Source organism: Macaca nemestrina, chromosome 11 (genome assembly GCF_043159975.1).
Source record: "Macaca nemestrina isolate mMacNem1 chromosome 11, mMacNem.hap1, whole genome shotgun sequence".
Classification (NCBI taxonomy): Eukaryota; Metazoa; Chordata; class Mammalia; order Primates; family Cercopithecidae; genus Macaca; species Macaca nemestrina.
In genome coordinates, this window is record NC_092135.1 from 67,285,076 (window position 1) to 67,310,286 (window position 25,211).

Genomic DNA, 25,211 nt, shown 5'->3' on the forward strand with positions numbered 1-25,211 from the left:
CACGGGGGCCTGGTGGGTGGTGGGAGGCACGGGGAGGGAGGGCATCAGGATAAATAGTTAATGCAAGCTGGGCTTAATACCTACGTGATGGTTTGATTTTGATGGGTGCAGCAAAGCACCATGGTACACGTTTACCTATGTAACAAACCTGCACATCCTGAACATGTATCCTAGAACTTAAAATAAAACCAAATAAAAAAGAAACAGACATAAGATGCAGCATGCCAAGAAGCATTTCAAAATAGAGAAGCTGCATATTGGTTCCTACGCTTCATTGATGTTCAAATGCAAACTAAACAAGAAACATATTTCTTTCCCCTCTCCTCTCTGGTTGAACAGCTGCTATTTCTTCCTCAAGCCCCACCTCAAATATTTCCTTTTTGGTAGTGAAACCTCCTCCACCTCTCCCAGAGTGCCTCTTTCTTTTCTGTAATCCTATCCCACCAAACACTTACCTTTATTAGGATTCTCAACATGTGAAATAAATTCTTTGATTACATTTATGTTTCCCCCAATAAACTTTGTACTTCATGGTCTTCTTTTTTAAAATAAATTTTTTGGCCGGGCGCGGTGGCTCAAGCCTGTAATCCCAGCACTTTGGGAGGCCGAGATGGGCGGATCACAAGGTCAGGAGATCGAGACCATCCTGGCTAACCCGGTGAAACCCCGTCTCTACTAAAAAATACAAAAAACTAGCCGGGCAAGGTGGCGGGCGCCTGTAGTCCCAGCTACTCGGGAAGCTGAGGCAGGAGAATGGCGTGAACCCGGGAGGCGGAGCTTGCAGTGAGCTGAGATCCCGCCACTGCACTCCAGCCTGGGCGACAGAGCGAGACTCCGCCTCAAAAAAAAATAAAAATAAAAATAAAAAATAAAATAAAATAAAATAAATTTTTAATTGTAGAATAGATTGACTGAAAATTCAAAGATAGCCCAGAGAATTCCCACATATCCCACACCCAGTTTAGCCTATTATTAACATTTTAAATGAGTATAGTACATTTGTCACAATTAATGGGTCATTATTACTAATTAGAGCACATGGTGTGTTCAGATTTCCTTAGTTTTTTACCTAATGTACTTTTACTGTTCCAGGATCCCATCCAGGGTACCACATATATTTAGTCAGCCTGTCTCCTTAAGCTTCTCTTGGCTGTGACAGTTTCTTGGGCATTCCTTGTTTTTGATGACGTTGGCAGTTTTGAGGAGTACTGGTCAGGTATTTTGCATAATGACCCTTACTTGGGATTTGTCTGATGCTTTTCTCGAGATTATATTGGAGTTATGGGGCTTTGGGACATAACCAGTAAGTAAAGAGACATTCTCTTCATATTAAATCAATGGTAGATATTATCAATATGACTTAAGTCATGATTTAGGATAAATTTACATCAACCTTGATCACCTGGCTGAAGTTGTGTTTGTCAGGTTTCTGCATTGAACAGTCACTCCTTTTTCTTTCTTTTTATTCTGTACTCTTCAGAAGGAAGCCACTGTGTGCAGCCCACTGTTTAGAACTGGAGAGCTGTGCTCCTCCTCCTTGCAGACACAGTGAAGGAATTCTTCTGTTTGGATAGATTTGTCTGTTTGTTCCCATTTATTTATTTATTCAATCATATATTTATATCAACATAGAATCATAGATATTTATTATATAGTTTGGATTATAACCCAATACTACATTATTTTATTGCTCAAATTGCTCTAGCATTGGCCATTGTGAGCTCTCTCAGTTGGTTCCTGTGTTCCTTTGACATACCCTCATTATTGTGGGGTTTGGGGGCATTTTATTTGTTTCATTGTTATTGTTTTATTTTGTGTTTTAGCACTTGCTTGCTTTCCAGCACAGCAAGTTGCCCCAGGCTCATCTTCTATATTCCCTGCACCAGTCATAAAGTCAAGATCTACTTTTCACTCTTCATTTTATGAAGAATGAAAATAATAACCAAAATTTACTGAACATTCACTATGTGCCAAATATAAGCTAAGAATCTGGCATGCATATACTATCTGATGTTAAACAAAATTCCAGCTGATTAGTATGTAACCTAGAGACCTTGTTTGTAATGAATTGCCTGGGGAAATAAATTGCCTAGGGAAACATTTTATCTTTTAATCTTAGGATGGGAAAGCCTGCCTAAGTAAGGCATGAATGCTTCAATCCAAAATGGAAAGGATTGCTAATTTTGTCTACATAAAAATCAAATGATTATGTAAGGCAAAAAACACCGTGAACAATGTTCAAGGACAAACTGAGAAAATACTTTTCACATCTATGACCTAAAAAAGGTTAATATTTACTAATATAAATAAGTTCTTAGAAACCAGTAAAAAGTTGAGTATCCCACTAGAAAAATTATCTGCAAGCACAGTAGGAGCTAACATTTATGTGGTGCTTATTAGGTGCTAGACACAACTCAAAGTGCTTTATAAATATAAACGCATTTAATCCTCACAGCGACCCTATGAAGTAGGCACCATAATTACTCCTATTTTACAGATAAGGAAACTCAGCCCAGAAATGTTGGTTGTGATTTTTCCCAAGATCACATAGCCTGTTAGCAGCAGACCTGGAATTTGAACCCAATCTGATCAGCTCCAGATTATCTAAGCTTGTACTATCCTTGAAAGCAGATCCATGGTACAAAGACTTGGATGTATGTAATTTATTGAGAAATAATTCCAAGAAGCAATAATGAAGGACCACATAGAGTGAGATGGGGAAGAGAAAAAACTAGGTAGGAGTGCCATATTCATGACGGTTAATTTTTTAAATGCTTCTCACAATTGTCCACTTGAGGATCAACCAGGAGTAGTATTTATTCACCAGCCCCCATACCCTACTGGTTAAGAGTTCTCCTCGGGGCATCAGGTTCTCTGTATCTTGGGGTATGCATGTGGGCTTACTCAGTCCACCAGTGTCTACAGCACCAGGGAAGCTCTAGGGCAAAAAGTGACAGCACATCCCATGGGTACCTGGAGCATAATGCTTCCAGTATAAAGTGAGTTGAAGCCCCACTGAGGAGCCAAGTGACCAGCAGTTGTGATACTTTAATGCTTTGTGGTACTCACTGGTGGAATCATTCCATGTAGGAATCAGGACTTCTAATGCAGCAGAGCCTAAGATGTCAGGAATGAGAAGCAAATTATTGAGCTGATGGTGGGAGGCACCAATCTTTCTTCCACTTTGGGGGACAACGATTCATATATCTATCATATGCCACATCCTAGAGGACAACACTCCAATCTCACCAGTTTTGTCACTGAACTGGTGATTTAAATGAGAATTTATCATTCCATCACTGTATTTAGGTGGCTGCTTCTAGGAATAAGGTATAAGTAACACCAACGCATTCCAAGGTCATATACTGATGTTACACCTCCTTCACTGTAAATGCGTTGCTGGTGAAAGCAAACTCATATTCAGAGTATCTGTCGATTCTAGTAAGGACAAGTCACTTCTCCCTTCATATGGAAAGGGTCTGATGTAATCAACATTCAACCAAAAAGCTGATTTTCCTGTTTCTTCTCATATCTGCATTGGAAATTTGTCCTTTCCTGGGAATTTTTCCATTTCACCAAACTTTTCAAATATACTGCCATCAATTTGTTCATTATATTCTCTTATCTTTTGGGGATCTGTACGATTTGTAGTATTATCTCTCTTTTCATTGCTGTATTGGCTATTTGCTGTCTTTTCTCTCTCTTTCCTCTCTTTTCTTTAAAGCATTGTCAATTTTGTCAGTCTTTTCAAAGAACCATTGTTTTCATTCAATTATATTTTTGTTTTTTGTTTTTTGAGACAGAGTCTTGCTCTGTTGCCCAGGCTGTAGTGCAGTGGCATGATCACAGCTCACTACAGCCTTGACTTCCCAAGGCTCAAGTAATCCTCCCTCCTCAGCCTCCAGAGTAGCTGGGACCACAGGTGCATGCCATCACACAGCTAATTTTTAAATTATTTTTGGTAGAGACACAGTCTCACTATGTTGCCCAGGCTGGTCTTGAACTCCTGGGCTCAAGTGATCCTCCTACTTTGGCCTCCCAAAGTGTTGGGATTACAGTCATGAGCCATAGCACCCAGCCCTATTTTTACTTTATATTTCATTTATACTTTTTGTTCATTATTTCTTTCTTCCTACTTACTTGGGATTTATATACTGTAAACCCTACCTATTAAATTTTTATTTCAGTCATTACGTTTTCAGGTCCAAAATTTCTATTTGAATTATTTTTAGAGAGTGCTGTTCTCTTGTGAAATTCTCCATTTTGTCATCTATTTTCTTGAACATGGCAATCCTGATTATTTTACTTTTATGGGGCTTTTTTGTTTGTTTGTTTTTTAAGAGGTGGGTTCTCACTCTGTTACCCAGGCGGGAATGCAGTGGTGCAATCATAGCTCATTGTAAGCTTGAACTCCTGATCTTAAGCGATCCTACCACCTCAGCCTCCTGCGTAGCTGGGAATACAAGCAAGCACCACCAAACCTGGCTAATTTTTTAATATTTTGTAGAGATAGGGTCTCTCTATGTTGCCCAGGCTGATCTCAAACTCAATGATCCTCCCATGTCAGCCTCCCAAAGCATTGGGATTAAAGCCATGAGTCACCACTGCTGGCCTATTATGATTATTTTAAAGTCTGTACCTGGTAACTCTTGGATATGAATTGTCACTATCTGTTGTTTTTGTTTCTGGTCCTTTCATCCAAGGTTCTGGTATGCCTGGCAAATTTTAATTGAATAATTTCCATTGGATATGAAAAAGTTATATAAGTTTTGGATGATGCTATCTTCTCCAAAGAGGATTTCTTTTCCTTCAAGCAGGCAGTTAGAATAGAGGTAAATCCTTGATCCAATCAGAATGAGTTGTCTCAGGGCTGGGTTCCAGTCTTTTTGAGAGCTGAACTATTTCTGGTTTGTCCTTACTCCTAGGAAACAGGTATTCAAGTATCTCAGTGGAAACATGGAGTGTGGCCCAGGATTGTGTCTCTTCCTCGTTAGGCTCTGAATTCCAGTGTTTAGCTCACCAGCACCATGATACTTTCAAAAGCTCTGATTAATTTTTTAACATCTTGGTTTCCACATTATATTAGTAATGTTGCTTACACATTTTAAGTTCTTTGAGGGAAAAAGTAGCAGAGAATTTTAGGCTTATCTTAACTTTCTTCTCTCCTAAATCTTGGTCTCTCAAGTGCTGGATATCTCGTTGCTTTCCAATGCCTTTATTTATTTTTTTAAATTTATTTATTTATTTATTTATTTATTTATTTTTGATATGGAGACTCACTCTGTCACCCAGGCTGGAATGCAGTGGCACAATCTCGGTTCACTGCAATCTCCGCCTCCCAGGTTCAAGCAATTCTCCTGCCTCAGTCTCCCGAGTAGCTTAGATTACAGGCGCCCACCACCATGCCCGGCTAATTTTTGTATTTTTAGTAAAGACAAGGTTTCACCAAGTTGGCCAGGCTGGTCTCAAACTCCTGACCTTAGATGATCCACCCGCCTCAGCCTCCCAAAGTGCTGGGATTACAGGTGTAAGCCACCGTGCCCGGCCTCCAATGCCTTCAAACAATTATTTTATATTTTAAATTTGTAAATCTTTTTTCAGATAATTGTGGCTATTCTCTGATACTACAGCAAAACTTGATAAGTGGTAGTTTCTTAAAGGTTCATTGCAATGTGAAATCTGAAACCATATCAATGAACTTTTTATCCTCAGTTATATTAAAACCCATGGATCTATCTTTCATTTTAAATGGTTTTGTAACATTATGCATTGGTCACTTGAAAACTATTAGTTTACTGTTAGCCAGTTCTTCTAAATGTTGATATATTTCATTATAGAATATTTTTGAAATCACACTTGTTAATATCACCAAACGCAACAAAAAATTATTTAAGTATTGTGAAGCTATCAAACTTCAAGTAGCAGACATAAGTTTTCCAAAATGCTAATTTGTCAATTGAAAGCATAACATGTGCTGCCTAATGATTTCAATACATTCTGTTGTTACAGGAACCTCTTTAGTAACAAATACGCCAAAAAAAAAAAAAAAAAACCTACTGTATTTGAATATATTGCAAGACAATATTTGGATAATATGTCATAAAAGCTGTAAATAAAAATTTACCTAAACTAGGCATGGTGGCTCACACCTATAATCCCAGCCACTCAGGAGGCTGAGGGAGGAGGCTTGCTTGAGTCCAAGAGTTGGAGGCTGCAGTGAACTATGATCTCACCACTGCACTTCAGCCTAGGCAACAGAGTGAGACCCTATTTCTAAATAAATAAATAAATAAAATTTACCTATACTCTTCAAAATGTGTACATTCTGTCAGCATAAAAATGACAACTTTAAAGTAGTATTTAACCATAGAAATACCTCAACCTGAAAGGCAAATTATACTAAATTTAAAAGTTTGTTAACTATTCATATATGAACAAGAAGGAACAATAGAGACAAGGCTTCCCATGGCTAGTGAGTGAAGACTGGAACCCAGATGAAAACCAGTCAACTGGTTTTCACTTTCTACTGTAAGTAGACAATTGCCGCAGCTACAGAAAAAGAGAAAGAGTATTAGAACTAGAACCTTACAATTTAATACTTTTTAAAAAACAACTTTATTTGCCTTTCATACAACCATTATTGGTAAATTGGCTCTAACTTACTTGCCATGTCATTTCAATTATTAGAAATCTAAAAGGTCAGCTTATTATAAACATTAAACATTATTTTTCTCTTCATAATAATGTTTTAAAAATCAGTTTGCAAAGTAGCATATATTATATGTACTATTAAGTTAAAGCACATGTGTGTTGGGGAGTCTGTAGAGGGTGAGAAAGGTGCGTGGAATCAAGGCCAAAATTGTGCTCTATGCTCAAAGAATGTTCACTGAAACAGTAAGAGTTTTGCTCCAAATGGTAGACTTTGGGATGATTTTTTAAAAAGCTTTTCTATATTGTTTAAATTATCTGCAGCAAACGTGTTTTCTTTATGAAAAGAGAAAAAACAATTAAGTTACATTTACTGTCCATCATCTAGTTTCCAAAGTTTGTTTGATCACCTATATCACTCTTCATAGCTCAAGAACATTTAGGAAATTTCCAATTTCCAATATTTGGGTAATTTTCAAAGTCACCAATAAGCTGGTAACACTGCCAGAACCCAAACAGATATTCTAAACTAGGGTTCATATTATGTTCCTACTGGGTTTTGTTTATTGGTTTGTTTGTGGTATTTGTTTTGAGTTTGTTTTTTTCACTCCAACAGAAATTACAGTAGAGATTGACTTTTCCAGGACCCTTAAGGAAGCTAAAATAAGCCCTTTCCCCAAAGTCTCTGGGTTGACATCTCATGACACCTCCAAGCTTCTCTTGAAAGACCTGTAGGATTGACATTTTCCCCTTAAGATAACACCCTAAATTTGCTAATTTGTTGTCATTTTCTGAAACCACAAGATCCTTCATTTAAATCTAGCTTATAATGAAAAAAAAAATGGGCACCTTAATGGAGGGAAATAGTGAGAATATTAATTCTTTTTCCCATTAGATAACAGATTGGCACTGGTCTTCAGCAATGGTGAATGCAAAATATGTGAATGGCAAAACCATGAAGTTCTCTATTTAGTTCTCAACAGACTGTAACTGATCTTGGCTTTAGAACCCCCTTTCTTCTCTTCCCCTAGTTTATGACTGTCCTGACTCCATAATTCACAGCAATAGCAAATGTTAGTCAGCAAAGGCCCTCCTCAACATGATCCAGCTTGTGCTTCTTTAGAAACATACTTTCAACGGTAGGAGGAAAGGCTTTTTGAATGAGTAATGTCAGAATAAGTACAGAATCTGAGGTTTCTAATACATTTGCTTAGGTGTTAATATCTTTCATTCTATCTGTGTGTACATCTTATATATTCTTCATGAGAAATAACTTATTTCTTTCAGAAAAACAAAAAAAAAAAAAGCTTCTCAAAACTTTCCTAAGGCACAAAGACTTAGTTTTGTGACTATAGTGAAAATCCTGAATGTGTAAAATCCTGAAGACAAGCTAGAAAGGACATTTCAGATGGTTAAAGTTGTGATGCCCTGGATATAGCCTGTATACATTTACCAAATATCTACGTGACAGGCACAGAGGTTGGAGAAATTTCCCTATGTTTTTAAGGATTTATGACCTAATAATACAACACAGCCTGATAAATATAATCAATGTATCCACAGAGTGTTAAAGGAGCATAAAGAGGGAACACTTAACTCTCCTTTGGGAGCAAAAAGGAAGGATTGGAGAAAAAGGTTATCTATAAGCTGAATATTGAAAGGTAAATAATTCATATGGCTGACAGAGGAACAATGAATATAATCAAAGTCATTTATTTAGTGCATTATAGTTCTCAACAACTTTATTTAATAGACATTTGTATCTATCTATGATATCCTTGTCACATATTATTTATGTCAAAGTTCTTATCTTTTATACGTTTTTGGAGGCCAATGTTACAGACTGCAAAAAAATTTTCATTGATGCTTATTAGATACATAACAGGCCCTAAAAAGTTAGGAGTCTTAGAAAATGGTAGCTCTGCAAAAAGGCAATTTAGAAACACCCTTTAAATATGTATGCACTGGCATATTATTCAGTCCAAAATTCCCCTACCTATTCAATAAATATTTTTTAACATTATTGGAAAATTTATGAGAAAATTTATGGAAAATTTATGGAAAAATTATGAGACTCCTAAAGTGACGGCTTTAATATATTCTGATGATTTTAGCTTCTTACTGAATTTGGTAGATTTTCTAGACCTGGATAAAACAAAATGCAATGAATGAAATGGACAAATTCCTACAAGTACACTAACTACCAAAACTGACTCAAACAGAAATAGAAAATCTGAATAAACCTGCAACAAGTTACGAGGTTAAATCAGTAATTAAAAGCCTACCAACAGAGAAAATTCAATACTTTACTTGTGAATTCTAAGAAACATTTACAGGAAAACTAACGCCAATCATTCTCAAATTCTCCCAAAAAAATTAAAGAGGAGGTCAGGAGATCGAGACCATCCTGGCTAACACAGTGAAACCCCGTCTCTACTAAAAATACAAAAAATTAGCCGGGCGAGGTGGCGGGCGCCTGTAGTCCCAGCTAGTCAGGAGGCTGAGGCAGGAGAATGGTGTGAACCCGGGAGGCGGAGCTTGTAGTGAGCCCAGATCGCGCCACAGCACTCCAGCCTGGGCGACAGAGTGAGACTCTGCCTCAAAAAAAAAAAAAAAAAAATTAAAGAGGAGGAAACATCTCCCAACTCATCCTGTGAGGCTAGAATTCTCATGACACATGAGCCAGATAAGAAAAAAATACTATTTAAAAAAAAGACAATTACAGGCCACAATGTCCCTTATGAATATAGATATAAAAATTATCCACAAAATACTAGCAAACCAAATTTGGTAGCTTATTAAAAGGATTACATACCATGACCAGGTGGAATTTATCCCCAGAATGTAAGGTGACTTAACATTCAAAAATCAATCAATGTAATACACCACGTTAAACAAGGGAAGGGAGGCAAAATAAACAACATGATGATCTCAGTGGCTGCAAAAGAAGCATTTGACAAAATTCAACAATGTTCCATGACAAAACACTCAAGAAACTGGGAATAGAAAAGAACTTCCTCAACATGATAAAACTGGTATAGGAAAAACTCACGGCTACCATCATACTCAATGGTGATAAAAATAAAAGCTTTTCCCCTAAGATCAAGAACAAGAGAAAAGTGCCCACTTTCACCATTTCTATTCAACATAGTACTAGAAGTTCTCACCAGAACAATCAGGCAAGAAAAAGAAATAAGAGGCATCCCAATGAGAAAGGAAGATGTAAAACAATCTCTATTCAAAGATGATATAATTTTGTATGTAGAAATCCATAAAGAATACACACTCGCCCCCGGCCCCCCAACACACACACACTGTTAGAGCTAATAAATTAAGTCAGAAAAGTTGTAGGTCACAAAATCAACACACAAAAATTGTTTGTATTTCTATACACTAGCAACGAATAATCTAAAAGGAAATTAAGAAAAAAGTTCCAGTTACAATTGCATCAAAAAGAATAAAATACCTAGGAATAAATTTAACCAAGTAGTCAAAAGCCTTTTATGCTGGAAACTACAAAACATTGCTGAAAAAAATTAAAGAAGACACAAATAAATGGAAAAACATTCTGTGTTCATGGATTACAAGACTTAATATATGGCCAGGTGTGGTGGCTCATGCCTGTAATCTCAACACTGTGGGAGGCCAAGGTGGGAGGATGACTTGTGCTCAAGAGTTCAAGACCAGCCTGGGCAATATAGTGAGACCGCATCGCTACCCACAAAAAAAATTTTTTTAATTAAAAAAAAAGAAAAGCTAAGTGTGATGGTGTGCACTACTCAGGGGGTTGAGGTGGGAGGACTGCTTGAGCCTGGTGGGTGAAGATGCGGTGAGCCAAGATTGTGCCACTGCACTCCAAACTAGGTGACAGAGTGAGACCCTATCTAAGACTTAATATGGAGCCAGGCAAGGTGGCTCTCACCTATAATCCCAGCTACTTGGAAGACTGAGGCGGAAGGACCACTTGAGCCCAGAAGTTTGAGTCTGCAGTGAGCTCTGATCATACCACTGCACACCAGTCTGGATAACAGAGCAAGATTCCATCTCAAAAAAAAAAAAAAAAAAGGCAATATGGTTAAGATGACAGTACTTCCCAAAGCAATCCTCAGATTCCATGTAAACTCTATCAAATGACATTTTTTATTTTGCAGAAATACAAAACCCAATCTTAAATTTCATATTGCAAAGGGACCCCAAATAGCCAAAACAATCTTGGAAAAGAACAAAATTGGAGGACTCACATTTCCTGATTTCAGAATTTACTACAAAGCTACAGTAATCCAAACTGCATTTGGCGTAACTATAGACATACAGATCCATGGAAAAGCATTGGGAGTACAGAAAAAAACCCATGCATCTATGGTCAATTAGTTTTCAACAAGGGTACCATGACCATCCAATGAAGAAAGAAAAGTCTTCTCAACAAATGATGATGACACAATAATGTATCTATACACAAAAGAATAAAGTTGGATCCTTACTTTATGACTTCACACCATATATGAAAATTAAAAATCGATCAAAGACCTAAGATATGAAACTATAAAACTCTTAGGAAAAAACAGAGAGGCAAATCTATATTACCTTGAATTTGGCAATGGTTTCTAAAATATGACACCAGGAGCACAGACAACAAAAGAAAAAAATAGATAAATTGGACTTCATCAACATTTTTAAACTTTGGGCATCTAAGGCACACTCAACAGAATGAACAGTCAACCCACAGAATGGGAGAAAACATTTGTAAATCATATATGTGATAAAGGTCTAGTATCCAGAAAATATAAAGAACTCCTACAAACTGACAACAAAAAGACAAAATCCAACTTAAAAGTGGATGAGGAAGCTGGGCATAGTGGTTCACACCTGTAATCCCAGCACTTTGGGAGCCTGAAGCGGGTAGATCACCTAAGGTCAGGAGTTCGAGACCAGCCTCGCCGACATGGTGAAACCCCGTCTCTACTGAAAACACAAAAAATTAGCCAGGCATGGTGGCGCACACCTGTAGTCCCAGTTACTCAGGAGGCTGAGACAGAAGAATTACTTAAACCCAGGAGATGGAGGTTGCAGTGAGCCGAGATCACACCACTGCACTCCAGCCTGGGCAACAAGAGTGAAGCTCCATCTCAAAAAAAAAAAAAAAAGACAAAGAATTTGAATAGACATTTATCCAAAGAAGGTATATAAATAGCCAAAAAGTACATGAAAAGATACTCAATGTCATGAGTCATTAGTGGAATGCAAATCAAAACCACAATGAGATACAACTTCACACATATTAGGATGATCATAGTAAATTAAAACCAGAAAATAATAAGTGTTGACTGGATGTGTAGAAACTGGAATTTTTGTACATTGCTGTACAGGCACTGTCAAAAACTACTTGATGGTATCTCAAAATGTTAAACATGCAATTATGATATTACCCAGCAATTTCACTTCTAGGAATATAAGCAAAAAAAATTGAAAACAGAGACTCGGGCAGATGCTTATACACTGAAGCTCATTTTAGTATTATTCACAATTGTCAAAAGGTGGAAATATCCCATGTCAATTAACAGATGAATAAGCAAAATGTTGTATGTACATACAATGGAATATTATTCAGTCATAAAAAGGAATTAAGCTCTGACATATGCTACAATATGAATAAATTTGTAAAACATTGTGCTAAGTGAACTATGCTAAGCAGAAAACATTATGCTAAGTCAGACACAAAAGGAGAAATATTAAATGATTGTACTTATGTGAGATATCTAGAATAGGCAGGCCGGGTGTGGTGGCTCATGCTATAATCCTAACACTTCAGGAGGCTGAGGCAGGAGGATCGCATGAGCCCAGGAGTTCTAGACCAGCCTGGGAAACATGGTAAGACCCTGTCTCTACAAAAAATAAAAATTAAAAATTACCCAGGTATGGTGATGTGTGCCTGTAGTCCCAGGGGAGAATTCAGGAGGCTGAAATGAGAGGATCACTTGAGCCCAGGAGGTCAAGGCTGCTGTGAGCTATGATCAAACCACTGCACTCCAGTCTGGGTGATGGAGCAAGACTGTCTCAAAAAAAAAAAAAAAATAGAATAGACAAATTCACAGAGATAGAAAATAGAATGGTGGTTACCAGTGTCCATGAGGAAGGGAAAATGGGAAATTACTGCTCAATGGGTACACAGTTTTGATGATGAGAAATTCTGGAGATAGTGATGATGATTTCACCTTGGGAATATGCTTAATGCCACTGAATTGTATATTTTACAATTGTTAAAATGACCACAATCAAAAGAAATTCAAACAACAATAAAATGGAAGTCAACAATAGATATGCAGCTTCACTGCACTTTCTTTATGTAGAAGATCTCTCTATTTGGCAATCAACATAGACTAAAAAATATCTTCAAACCTTCTCATGTTTTTTGTCTTCCTTAGGGACAAATTCCGAATTTCTTGCTCCCTTTTTGCAAACTAAGACAAACCTCTACTCACTTACTTTTCAAAAGCAAATGTGTAATTTGAAACATTTCTCCTCCAAATGAACTCAGGAGGTTTTTTGGTCAACCTCCAGGTGGAGGGATGACTACCTTATTCATTTGGCTCTTCAATGGCAATAGTATTTCAATGGGTTAACTCTTCATATAAAGAGGCACAAGCAAAACCCATTATTTGTTTTCACTTCCACAAACTTCTTTGTATGGAGTTGAAAAAATAAAAGAATAAATGAAACGAATCATAAACACTCAAGTTTTCTGATTTTTGAGTGATGAAGGTATGGTTTTGTTTTGTTTTGGAACAGGGTCTTGTTCCATTGTCTAGGCTGAAATACAGTGGCACAATCATAGCTTACTGCAGCCTTGACATCCTGGGCTCAAGTGATTCTCCTGCCTCAGCCTCCTGGGTAGCTGGGACCAAAGGTACACACGACCATGCCTGGCTAATTTTTTTTTTTTTTTTTTTTTTTTTTTTGTAGAACCAAGGGTCTTGCCATGTTGTTCAGGCTGTTCTCAAACTCCTAGCCTCAAGTAATCCTCCCACCCTGGCCTCCCAAAGTGCTCGGATTAGAGGTATAAGCCACCCACGCCCAACCAGCAGGTATATTTTCATTTTATTCCACATCAATTCAACAAATAACAATTGACTTAGCTATGACATGAAAGGTTTTGTGGCAGGCATTGTAAGGGATAGACACAACATTGTTTAATATGTCATTCTTGACTTGCAGGAACTAATAATTTTAAATAGAATTCAGCAAACTATAGGCCAAATCCACCAACTTCTGGTTTTAGTACAGCCCACAAGCTAAAGATAGTTTTTATGATTTTACATGATTGAAAAAAATCAAAAGAATAATATTTCGTGACATGTGAAAATTGTGTGAAATTCAAATTTTAGCGTCTAAAAATCAAGTTTTGTTGAGCACAGCTACACCAGTTCATTTATGCATTGACTGTGGCTGTTTTCACACTGCAACAGCAGAATCAAGAGTTATGACAGAGACTATACAGAGACCATACAGCCTGAAATATTTACCACCAGACCACTTACAGAAAATGTTTACCAATACATGATCTAAAAGGCAAAGTGAAATAAATAGCAAATAACAGCAAATTCAGGGAGAATGGGTTAAACACCATGTGAGTGACACCTACCCTGTGCTGAGTGTTGGGGGACCACAGAGAACAGGGCAATCAAAGAAGGCATCATGAGGCTGGCTTTGAAGGATAAAGAGTTTCAATAAGAGACAATCCAGGGTCTGGGAGCAGCGGCTCAAGCCTATGAATCCCAGTACTTTGAAAGGCCAAAGTGGGTGGATCACTTGAGGCTAGAAGTTTGAGATCAGCCTGTCCAACATAGGAAAACCACAAAAACACAAAAATGAGCTGGGCATAGTGGTGCAAGCTTGTAATCCCAGCTACTTGGGAAGCTGAGGCATGAGAATTGCATGAACCCGCGAGGCGGAGGTTGCAGTGAGCCGAGATCATGCCACTGCACTCCAACCTGGGCAACAGAGCGAGACCTTGTCTCAAAAAAAAAAAAAAAAGAAGAAGAAAAGAAGTCAGAAAAGAAGATTCTAAATTAAGGGGAGGGTTTGCACAGAGAAAGGAGAAGGAAAAAAATAAGCCAGAAAAGGCTATCGGCTTAAGACACCCCAACTCTACGGTTAAAAAGAATTATTGAAAGCAAAGAATAATTTGCTCCCATTTGTTACCTGCTCTTTATTGCATTCTACAAGTCATGAATAGTCACAAACATCAAATTTTGAATACAGTAGCACTTTAATTCTCACTCAACACTATCATCTGCAATTCAGTACATTCTAAGAATTATTAGAGCCAAGTGCATTAAAAATTGTATAGTCTGAGAAATGGAGTGCACTTGGATTGAATTGATCAATAGCCATACTACTGCAATTTGAATAAAATGAATAAGAACCTCTATGATTTATTTCTCTTTGAGTAGATGTGTCATTCTACCCCAAAAAATGCCCAACATTTCATGTGTATATTAGTGTGTCAAGTCTATACCTGTAAGTGTGGTGGCTTAAAAGGTCATTAATAAAAATGTGTCAATTCCCAGAAATCCTGTATGACTGCCAAAGTAGATGAACTGTGTCAGTAATCCAAAGGTCATAAGCCCTGCAGCTTGATGGTCACTAAGTAGTCAATTTTTTACTCCTTTGCCAAGGTGTTTTCTTAGTTTAGAACCGTCCCAGAAAATCTCTCTTAGGAAAAAGCAAGGTTCCATCCAACCCTTGGACCCTGAGATGATTAAGGTAACTGTTTTACTTGATAAACCGTGAAGGAGGTTAGAAAAGGAAATGTTTAGCTCTTGCTGCTGCCTTTGTACACATTAAAAATGCACAGGGCTTCATGGACAAGCTTGACTGTGCTGCTTTGCCAAAGCTGGGGCCAGGCAGCACTTCCCAAGGGAGTCTTGTTGGTGTTATAGAAAGACAGTATTTTCAACAAGTTCCTCCAAATTCTCCCAATAATGGAGCCGATGAGCCTACCACAGACAACCACCAATAAGAGCTACACTGCCTGAGTTTAAATCCCAGTTCTATTCCCCCAGCTGTATAACCTTGGCAATACAACCTTGGTTTGTAACCTCCTTGTGATTCAGTCTCTTCATCTATGAAATGGGAATAATACTAGTGTTTGCCCCACATGGTTTTGATGAGAATTCATATTCAGTAACCATCAGTTATTATTATTGTGGCTCCAACATGAGTGCCCTAGGAAATCAAGGTACCCACTCTTTCTTCCTGTCAAGGAGTCCTTAGTGTTTCCCAAGGCCCATTTTATTAGTGACTCCATGTATCTCACCATATAGTATAAGCTTCCACTTCTGTGCAATTTATTTGCTCACCACCCTTCATCCATTCCCACGAAGTCCTTTGTGAGATGTAGTAACTTCAGCCTCAGAAAAGGTCTGCACTTTTCATTTACAAGATGGAGGAACAAACTAGAACTCTTATTATTATAGTTATCTATCTATTACTGAATAGTCTAGCTGGAGACCATCTGAATGGTATTATATTTACAGCTGAGGTCTCCACAGTTGAGAGTGGGACTATAGATTCCCTTAAATCTTCCAAGGATCCCAAGACCTGGAGGCACTTGTTCAGTAAGCTGATATTCCTCTGGCCCAAGAACTAGATATGTGACTAGAATAAGAATCAGTGACAAAGACCACTAACTGTTAATACTCAAGAAGTCTCATAAAAACAAACCTAAAATGGTATGGAATATTTGTTGAAGAATAGTCCATGAAAAATAAACTGTTTCAGAGGAACTTCATTAAAGATTGAGGTTTTGTACTTACTTATCAGAGACCTAATACAATGTCTAATTTCAAACCTCTTCAGTAAAGATGTTTTTTGGTTTTTTTGGTGGGTTTTTTTGGACTTATGAAGTGTCAAAGATTCATTTGGGTCAATGGGTTAATTCTGATGAAAAGAGAAAGTTCTCTTACTTGCTTTAGAAGCTTTATAGCACTACATCAGAGTGGATAATAAATAACTAATTTGTGTCTTTGGGGCTGCTGTAGACTCATCAACAAAAAAGAAAAAGGATGCTATTTCCCTGTTTCCATCCGAAAAATACAGCCAGGTCTTTGTGTTTTGAGTTTTGGGTTCCTTTGCCCAGAAGAGAGAGAGAAGAGTGTTCTACGTGTTTCCTAAGCTGCCTTTTGGGAAGGCTCAGCCCATCCAAGGAAATGATATTAAAGCATCTGTGCATCCAAGGAAAGGAGAGGCTTTGCCTGGACTCTCAAATATTGTTGGGTCCCTGAAAGTCTGGCAGAGTAGAGGAATAGGATTCTACTAGAGGGTAAGCCTACACCAGCTTCCTCAAAATGCCCTGTATGTTGAAGGGAGCTGGGCACATGGATGCCTGAGGAGGACCAGACCCTTGGGAATAGCAATGAGGCTCTCCACGGCCAAACTTGTAGAAATGAGAAATGTTCTCAGTGAAGGACACCTGGAGGTGAACAGTGAAGGACCAGGACATGGAAAGGGCATCAAGTAGTGGGAGGAATAAATTGATAATGGTGACCACTATGGTTCAAAGACCCAGCTCTCCTCATCATGTTTCTAAGGGTAGGGTTCTTGCACAAGCCAATGGCAGATGAATGATTTATATTGAACTGTTTATCAACCTTGGCAAACTGGAATTCAGAAATAGATTCAATTTTATTTCAAAAAATCAAAACAAAGTGATGAATCATTATGGAAAAATCCATGCCTGTTAAAGATTTTTTTACTCCTCCACAAGATGGGAATAATAATAATAATATCTATCTCAAAAGCTATTAGTATGGCAAAATGAGATATACTGTGTAGAGTAAAAAAGTGAACTTCAAAGGTTTCTGGTACTGTTATAGATACCCTTAGACATGGTTAGCACGGACCTTCCTTCCCTTGCTGGAGTGCTGACTAACCATTTGCCATCTCTCTCTCCTTTGCACTCAAATAAGTGAAGGTTCAGTTTATTGCAGCCAGCAAGAGTAGTTCTGTGAATGTCAGGAAAAGGAGACAAACCAATGGCCAGGCTTCTGCTCTCTTGAGATTTACCTTTCTTCCCCATACCAACACCCAGTGCTAACATAGCAGAAGCCCATATTGATGTTCAGGTACCCTAGACCAATTAAATCAGAGTCTCTGGGAGTAGGGCCTGAGCAGTACTAATGTTTAATATCTTTCAGGTGATTCCAGTGTGCAGCTAGATGGAGAACTCTGACCTTGGGGATGTTATTGTTTAGACAATGTTAATAACTTTGTAGACCTGGGCAGACAGGATAATTAAAGGAAGAACTTGAAGCAGGTTGAATTTTCAGGCAATTGTAAGATTCCTATTAGCTTTGTTATAAATTTCATTTGTGAAATATGTGCCTGTAAAAGAGTTTTCTAGGTCAACTCTATTTTTCTAGTCCAGGCAAGTTGACTTACCTCTTCTTGCAACTACTGCCCCCTACACCCACCAAAAAAAGGATTCTTAATCCTTTCCTGTGATTTCTTGTTTGTTTTTGACATTTCTCTTATAATCTACTCTAGGAATGGCTTCTGAAGTTACGGTGACTTTTAAGCACGATTATAGTGAAAGCAGAAATCTAGCCAAACAATGTAGGAAGTTTTATTCAGCCTGAAAGCCACCACTGTGACTCTTGGAAAAAATATATTAAAGGGGAAATGGTTTGAAATTCTGACTCCTGAATTAGGCACAGTGGCTCACGCCTGTAATCCCAACCCTTTGGGAGGCCGAAGCAGGTGAATAACTTGAGGTCAGGAGTTCGAGACCAGCCTGGCCAATGTGGTGAAACCCTATCTCTACTGAAAGTACAAAAATGTGCCGGGCAGGAGGCTGAGGCAGGAGAATCATTCAAGCCCAGAAGGCAAAGCTTGAAGTGAAGATAGCACCACTGCACTGCAGTCTGGGCAACAGAGTGAGACTCTATCTCAAAATAAAAAAAAGAAAAAGAAAGAAAAAGAAAATTCTGGCTCCAAGACTAAGAGGGACAATTGTGAATTAATTAATTGATTGTAGCTAATCGGATAATACAGATAAATTTAGATGTGTCTAAAATATGTAAATGAACTTCTCTTTTAAGAATTTTAGTAAATGTTCTGTAACAATTTCTTAAAAGTAGCTCGGAGATTTCTTGATTAATAAAATCTTTTGTACCAGAAATAATTCCTGTGATACTCCTCACAACAGCCCTCTACGGGAGCCGTTATTGGCTTCTATTACCAAACAGGAAGTAGTTTAAGAACATTTAAGCAATTTGCCCCAAGTTCCAAGATGTAGGAAATGGCAGAACAGGGATTGAAGCCCAGATCTGTCTGATCCAAAGTCTAGACTCTTGACCATGAAGCTCTAGGGTCATTCTAGCTTTTTGAACAACTGTACCAAAAATCTTTTGCTTCCTTCAAAGTCTTATCTTACCCAACCCAATCCCTGCTTCAAAGAGGAGTCTCAAACTCAACAACCTACTGGGGGCCAGGATGCTAACACAAATGAGTTAATATGGGCCATACTTAAGAAAAAACTCACATTGTTCTACATGTGTAACTTAGCTACTGCTCAGCTTCAGCCAATTGTTGTCCTGGAAGAAATTAATCCTAGAATTACTAGTTCCCCTAATTCTGTAACAAAGGCAGACATCTGGATTTTTGTGAAAAACATCCCAACTTTTAAATGTTGGCAATAAATTTACTTGCTTTTTAAACAACATTACATGGTACAACACTGAGCAGACTAAACTATGTGAGCCATAATTTGAGAGAAAAAAGGAAACGCATTCAGTATCTTCTGGGAGAAAAAAAAAAGGAGACACATTCAACATCTTTTAGTTTCTGATAGATATCAGTTGGTTTAGATGCAAGTAAATGACCTTCTAGAAAACACAGTTAGGGAAAGGGGCAATGTCCACAAGTCCTTGCTGGAAAAAAAGCTCAGCTCATTAACTAATCAGTCTTAGTTATACATATACCATGAAAGATAACCTTTGATGATCTTAAATCAGACTGCATGCCTTGATGACAAGGGTTAGCATATAAAAATACTTTGTACCAATTACTGCTAATATCTCCTTTGGCAACAAATTCACTGGAGTGATTTAAAACTAAATCCAAATCGACTCCTTTATTTATGACAAAAGCTCTCTTATCTGCAGTGGACCAAGGAAGCATTATCAGGTTTGGAGGCAGGTTTTTGTTTTTCCCGCAGGAATGACAATGTAAATGAAAAGCCTTCCAGTTGAGTTACAGCAAAAAGGAAAAAATTCCTATTTCCTACAATCTCTTTAACTTTGGCTCTCAGATCTCTGAACTACAGATAGGGCTGGAATGTAGAGGCAGACTGGGAGTAACAGTGCCAGAATCTATTCAATGGATGTGCTTCTAGGCATATGACTTTTAAAAAGAAGTTTCCCAATATCATTCAATGGAAAAAAAGAATTATTATTTACCTTTGGGACCTCAAAACAAGTACTGAGCCAATATTTGTGTCTCTGTTTCATTTATACCAGCCACTTGCATTAGTAACTATAGTATTTTAATTAGTCTTTTTTTGTTTTCTCCTCTCAGCTACATACAATTTTTAAAACCATAGTTATCTTTGAAACTTTGTCACTTAAACTCTTTTGGACACAGCTGCATTTGTAAAGGCATGGCTTTCAAATAATATACACTAAAAGATCAAAAGAGTGAAAGCAAAGAACAAAAATGTGTTAGAGGTTCATTTTCCCTTTGGATTTATGTCTAATGCAATTACCTCATTTTCAAGTTAAGGAAGAATCATACTCCTTCTATCCAAATGCAACTTTGAAAGTCATTATTTTGTGTAATGCCCAACATGAAGCTTGATACACAACGACTAGAGTGTGAGAAGGAATTGCTGAACTGTATGGTAAAGATTTTGTAAACTCTAAATTTTAAAAAATACTAGGTCTAAATATTTGCTCTTTGAATTTTGGTCTAGTTTTATCTACTCATAGGTGTTTTTTGGTCTGCCTTGAAATGCATAGAGCTGGGACCTAGGTGTTTTTGCGCACTTTAAATAGGGAGCCCACAGGCTGTTGCCACTTTTTAATGTTTCAACTATGTAAGGAAAGCATTTTTCATTCCTAAAATTGACCTACATATTAAAGACAATAAATATTTTTCTTATTCCCACCAGCAAAGGAAAAGTGAAATTGAAGGAATTGTTAATACGCTTCAAAAGAATTTTTGAGCAACTCTGGATGCAAAGAAAAAGAGTAACTTCATATGGTGAGTTGTCATATTAAAAAAAGAAAAAAGCATCCAATGAATGGGAATACAGAACCCTGAGACAACTATCATAATATTTCTAGAAAGCTGATAGCTGTTTTCAGATTTTCTATAATTAATTTCAGTTTTAAAAATCTATAAAACTGCAAGGGCTGCATTTACTCTGGTGGGCCATTAAGGATGCCATATTTTCCATGGTGAAGCATTAATTGAAATTTTTAAAAGTAGAAATCTATGGCAGAAGATCAAAGAATGAGAAATTGGTGGTAGGCTATGGTCAGTTCCACATCAATAGCATGCAGCCGCCTCCTCCTTCTATTTCTAGATAAAAACCCATTAATTCCCACTCCCTTCTGTGTTAACATTCATTTCAAGAAAAATACGTTTGGACCTGCCTCGCACACACATGCCATTCACACTGTAAGGAGCAGAAGTGTAGCAACAGACTGAACATCTGAAATAGCTCTGCTCAATTCGGCTGTACATCTGGCACCTCTGCCCCTCCTCCATCCACCTATGAGGTCTTTTGCAAGATCTTGAGGAGGACTTATCACTCCCTTTACTGCCTGGGGTGAAAAGAAGATCAGATAACGGCACATAAAAGGTTATACAGTGGCCAAACAGGGGACAAGCATTTCTAACCCTGAGCTCATGGCAATAACCAGAAACCTACAGGTCCCTGTATTTTTCCATATGGTTTGAACGAAAGATTCCCGTGGGGTAGATTTTTATCTGTTACATTCCTGAAATAAATTTGCTGATTTGGGAGAACCGATTTCCAGGAAGGAGTAAAAGGACCGAGGTGCATAATTATGACCCTTCTAAAATGTGAGCCTCTGTCCTACCACTATTTGTTTCAATCCTTCCTTTAATGTGGGTAAAACACAGCATCTCAAGGTCTTGCATAGGCGTCACCTAGCCAATAGATACACTTCTAAGTGAGCTTTTAAAATTAAAGAGTAAAGCATATACACAAATCATCAAGGACAGAGTTAAACAAATTTTTCATAAATTAATCTATTTAGCCAGTACCAGATCAAGAAACAGACCATAGTCAGCATCCCAGAAACTCTCTTTTTTTAATTAATTAATTTTTTTATTATTAGACTTTAAGTTCTAGGGTACATGTGCACAACATGCAGGTTTGTTACATATGTATACATGTGCCATGTTGGTGTGCTGCACCCATCAACTCGTCATTTACATTAGGTATATCTCCTAATGCTATGCCTCCCCCCTCCCCACCATCCCACAACAGACCCCGGTGTGTGATGTTCCCCACCCTGTGTCCAAGTGTTCTCATTGTTCAGTTCCCACCTATGAGTGAGAACATGTCCAGAAACTCTCTTCATGACCCTTTTGGTCACTCCCATCCTGCCAGGGTAACTAATATTCTGACTTCTAACCACAGAGATTCATTTTAGGAAATATAGTTTTAATGCAATTGAATTGTATCTTTTTGCATACTTGACTCAGATAAAATCTGCAGATATGTATCGGACCAACTTACTTGTCCCAGACATTTATTATTTAACTATGCTGAATTCTGCATTGTAAATACCATTTTGGAACAAAAGACCCCAGATTTAGTCCTGTTCTGCCACTAATTCGTTGGGAGAGCTGGGAAGAATCACTTCCCCATTTTGGCCCTTAAATTCCTCTTTGTAAAATAAGTACATTTAACTAGAAAAGCTATAAGCTCTCTTCTGAAAGAACATACTCTTCAGAATGGAAATATTAAGGACATATTCTTTCAATCATATGTCACTTTCAATTATATTTATATAACACTGTACCTATATACCTTTCTTCAAAGACAAATATTTATGAAGGCATTGCACATGCAGCACTACAAGCACATCTGGGGTTCTTGCCCTCATTCTGTTTCCAGTCTTGTACTAATTCAAGCAAAGAAATTAATAAATACTTAATAATGGAGCGAGGGAACCATGGGACTGAATATTTATGGGTCATTAGATGACCTGTCTCGAAAGGACAAAACCCAAGGAAATAGAGGTGCTTACTTAACAGGACAGCCTGCCCTATCTCTAGATTTGGAGAGATCACTTTTCCTGTACTCAGTGGGAACTCTTTCTCTTCCCAAAGTACTCACTGCCCTTATCTCTCCCTAACAAAATCTGTTAAGTTTATTCTCATTGATGTGTAAATGGTTGCCAAGCCTTAATGTTCTCTTTCACAGAAGTGTTTACACTTACCAAGAATTCTGATTTTAAGAAGTGAATCTCTAGTTAACAGAATTTCACATATCAGAGTCAGGGGAGTAGTTCTACTTTTAGACAAGGAATAAAGTCATCCCACATAGGTAACTATGAAAGCAACCTTCTCTCCTAATGTTGGTGCTCCTATTAATTGAGCACTTACTATGGGCCAGCTTTGTGCCAAGCCTTTTACACACATTATCTCATTTTTTTTCCACAGGCAGTATCATTATTGTTGTTTTTATTTCACAAATAAAGAAACTCTTAGTATCCAGCCCAAGGGGACACAACAAATAGCACTAAATCCTTCTTTGCATGTCTGAAAGGCCTATTTGACCCTGGGTTTAGCAGCAGTTACCCACTAAAAGCAAAAATAGAAACCAGAGGCCAGAGCTCTCCAGCACAGTGCCAGGAAAGGAACTCACTCTTCTGGATCACTGGTGATGGAGGTCTGAGAAGCAAGGAAGCAGCCCCTTTTTTTCCTGTTGGTTGCACCTCCACCCCTCCTTTGTGCTGGACACTTTCAGATGCTGCATTCGTGTTTTCAAGGCCTCAATACATTACATGGCAGCCAGACTCTAAAGGCCCATTGAAACACTGCTCCAGAAGGCCTGCGGAGCACCCAGCTAGCAGCCCTGACTTAACATCATTCCTAGCTAAGATGTTTTTGGAGCTTTTGAGGCCAACAGGGACCTCAGTTGCAAATCAAGGCCAACTTCTGTTCATCCAATCAGGGGATAAAACATCCAACACCCATTCCCTTCTAGACACAGAGCCAATCATTTCCCTTAACTCTTAGGAGGCAGTGCGCAGAATCGCTCCAAAGGGGCCTGTTTTATATCATTTGTAGAATTACAAAGCCCTGAGGCTTTTTGAAAGCCCATTTACTGACCAATGGTTCTAACTACTAGGCTGAGAAACAGACCACAGCTTGGTAACAGGTATCCCCCAGCACTTCACACCCAGGATGTCACTAACGATCCCCAGGGACATGAAGCAAGATTCCGCAAGTGCTCAAAACCAAACGAATTCAAAACCGAGGTAAAACCACCCGCAGTGCCCGGGCTGGGAGGGGAAGTTGAAACCCAGCAGCAGAGTGCAACAACTCCAGAAAGCTAGGACTCATCGGCTACCTGTTGAAGGTATATCTCAACACATCATGATTACACTGGTTTTAGAAAGAGTACTGGCATTTTGTCCAGAACAGTTTGAATGTCAGTCCAACATAATGGAAGGTGAATTTGCGGCCACAGCAACATACAATAATCACTGAGACTCGTTTGGGGCATCCCTGTTTATGGGATGAGAGATTCGAGTCTAATCTACTGAATTCGGAAAAATACAAATATGCTCAATTCAGTTAAAGAGCTTAGAAGTAAATGAAATCAAACTGCATTGTTTTAGCCAAATGAGCGTTTTTAAAAATTTTATTTACAAATATCCAGCTTTATCTAATTTTATGGTATGTTTTCTTCAGGGCCCTTACCATGCTGTGGTGTGTCCCGGGGGCCATGATATGGCTGTGGCCATGGCTAAATGGGCCACCAGCTTCCAAGGAGATTTGTCAGCAAGTGTAAGATAAACAGAAGTCAGAGATATGTTCAAGATTGTTGGAGGGGTTTGGAAGGAGGAGGAGGAGAAGGGGAATCAAAGAACTTGCAGACCATGAGAGGTGAGGACGTCCAGCTCCTCTGCGTTCCATTTCCTCTAATCTGGATTGGCATGTCTGACCAAATTCTTGCCTTTGCTGCCACTTATAAAATCCTAAAAGATGAGAACATCAGGGCACTATTTAATGTCTTTTTTAAAGTATGGCCTCAATTCAGAATGAGGCAGATCTACATTAACTGATTCAAAGCACTGTCCAAGATGCTTTATTAAATGTAAAAAAAAAAAAAAGTCTCAGAATGGCATGTTTACTATGCCATTTGTGTATTTAAAAAGAGAGGAGCTATGTAGACATAAATGCTTATGTATGTATAGAGTATATCTAGATTCTGGAAGGATGCACTAGAGGAGGTAATGGTAAGGGAACTGTGAGGCTGAGAAATCCCCGTAGATTATATAACCTTCTGAAGTTTCACC

At 38.1% G+C, this 25,211-nt stretch overlaps 1 long non-coding RNA gene across 1 annotated transcript in view; it reads left to right on the forward strand.

Moving 5' to 3' along the window:
* Positions 1–24,978, forward strand: part of LOC105483281 (uncharacterized) — a 39,118-nt gene extending 14,140 nt beyond the window's left edge. Inside the window, exons 2-3 of the long non-coding RNA XR_988143.2 lie at positions 20,816–20,907; positions 24,604–24,978. This is a non-coding gene — a long non-coding RNA (uncharacterized lncRNA). The remainder of the gene's footprint in view (positions 1–20,815; positions 20,908–24,603) is intronic.
* The last annotated feature ends 233 nt before the right edge of the window (positions 24,979–25,211 follow it).